Source organism: Fragaria vesca, linkage group LG1 (assembly GCF_000184155.1).
Source record: "Fragaria vesca subsp. vesca linkage group LG1, FraVesHawaii_1.0, whole genome shotgun sequence".
In the NCBI taxonomy this organism is placed as follows: Eukaryota; Viridiplantae; Streptophyta; class Magnoliopsida; order Rosales; family Rosaceae; genus Fragaria; species Fragaria vesca.
The window spans coordinates 11,247,376-11,249,968 of record NC_020491.1 but is presented as its reverse complement, the minus strand read 5'-3'; positions in this window follow the sequence as shown (position 1 = coordinate 11,249,968).

Here is a 2,593-nt window from a genome sequence, read left to right as displayed (position 1 = left end):
GGATGATCGAATGTGTATTAGTTGATTTTTTTTTTTTTTTCCTTTCCTGTCAATTATGATTGGATATAAGTCACATAACTAGAACAAAAGTGTCTCTGTGATGATTTGGGAAATCTTATTCCAACAAGTTTCTATAAGTTCCAAATTTCAACAAGACCAAATTAATTATTAAGCGTGCAACTAACTTGATTGGATTGGGAAATTTGAAATTTAGTGAAAGAATTTTTATCCCCAGTCAATTATGTTGTGTTTGAATCTAAAAGGGACTATGATATTCATACTCATCAAATCATTTTAGATTGAGGAATTTGAAGAACTTTAGAAGTAATGATTATGACATTTATCTTCAAAAAATGATTTCACTTAATTAGCACACAATGTCAATCTTCTGCTTTTGGCAGTGATTTTCTGATTGCAAATTAACCAAATAATCTATAAAATTATTTCATAACGTAATTATGATCAAAGAGAGAGCAAATCTTCTCTCGATCGTTTTTAGGTTTACTCTGTAAATAGTGAACTTTTGAAACTGTGAGTTCTTACTGTACGTCATTCTTTTATCCAAGCAGTGAATATCTTTTGAGGATATATAACCGATCGAATTCGAAAGCAGATCTTGTCAAGGAAACGATCGACCTATCAAATCGATCACCATGCCATGATCGATTTGAGAGCTACGAGTTTGAGAGAGTTTGAGTGTTTGACTAGCTCAGCTAGCTACTGATCGATCGAACAGAGGGAGATTGAAATATATAGTGAACATCCCCAGGTGATGATCATGGAAGCTGCTGCGCCTGGCCTGTTCATGCATGCATACACATTACATATTAGCTAAAACAGTAAAACGCTGCCGTCCCACATTATCACCCTCTGTGCAAATTAAGGCTGTTGCAACAAGCCCTGTTGTACGTGCACGTAGGATCGATCACTTCGCTTTAACGGGACGATACCTGGTCAGAGCATACGTGGTGTCAGTTAAGTGGTGGAAAAGATCGATGCCAGTGGGGCCGGCGGGGGAAGACAATATGGGAGGAGGAGAGGTGGCCGGCCAGTTGTGGTTGAAGCAATGAAGCTGAAGCTGAGGCTGAGGAAGAGGTTGGGGGGGGGGGGGGGGTCGTGCCTGCGCCTGAAGGCTGAGGCTGAGGCTGAGAGTAACTGCATGCATGCGCTAAGAGACAAGAGGCTAGGCTTGTCCGGTCGGCGGCCCCCTCTGGCCTCTGGCCTCTGTGTGTGGCAATGTGGGTTTGGTTTCTGCAGTAGTATTACAGTGTTTGTTGAGCAATTGCGTGCAGAGGGTTCAATACTTCAACTTTATATGTACCATCAAAGACCCATTCTGTCTCTGCTCGTCACTTTCCGCCATGTTGTTCCATGTTTCTCACTACCTTTTCATTGTCTATGGGCTATGGCAATTAGAAAAGTTTCCGTGACGATAATTTTGTTTAATAATTGATCATTTTGTAGTAGAAAAAGAATGTACATGCAAATGTGTTGGTATAAATAGTTGGAGGAGGAGGTTGAGGCTTTGAGCATATTATGAATCGTTCTGTAGCTATGAAAAGAGATTTTAGGGTTGATGTGTGTTGTCTAATTGATACCACCTACGTCATTTATTGGTAATTACATATGTTTTCGAAGTAAGAGATGTAAGGTAGAGCAACGGCCAAATCTTCATACTGTTTGTAAATTTTTTCCGAATGAATGAAACTCATTTAATTAAACTTCATACCATTTGTAACTTTTTCCGAATGAATAAAAATCATTTTATTAAAAATAGATAGAAGACGTAAGATAGAGCAATGGCCAAATCTTCGTACCATTTTACTCAATGTAATTGACCTAGCTACATAATGAACTTCGCTTCGAACTGTTAACATAACAAACAAAAATGTTTGACACTATAAATGCCACACACATATGGTAGCAGTGGCGTAGGGAGGGTAGGGCGAGAAGGGTCAATTGACCCTTCTAGCTATTTGAATTAAGCAGCCATTGGTTGAAATATTTGGTAATCACATATATAAACTATAATTAATGACCCTCCTCACATAAGAAAATCTGTAAAATTGAAAGGGAAGATGATCAAAAGTTTTGATCTTATGGCCCATTCACCCCACAAGTCCAGTGTTTGGACGGGTGTCCACCATATTTTGACTTTTTACTGCATTTTATTTATTAAGTGGCCAATTAATAATAATTATGTCCCATAAATCAACACAGTTAAACAATATATATTTAGATTTATACACCAAAGAATGTAATATAAAGTAATATATATATATAATATTTTTTTTAACAATGGATGTAATTTATGTTATTTGATGAATTTGAAGTTCATCTTTGTCCAAACCCCCACCAATAACCAAGATTGATTGGGTTAAATAATTTATTAAATGCTGATTTAGTATGAAGGATATATATATAGGTTACTTAAAAAGAGTTAAGTTTTGACCCTTCTAAATAATATTTCTGGCTACGCCACTGTATGGTAGCCAAATGTAACCAACCATCCTACAATATGAAGTACTCTATTATTGGCATCAGTCTATTTACTGTATAATTTAACCCTATTTGAACTCGAACATCTCCAACA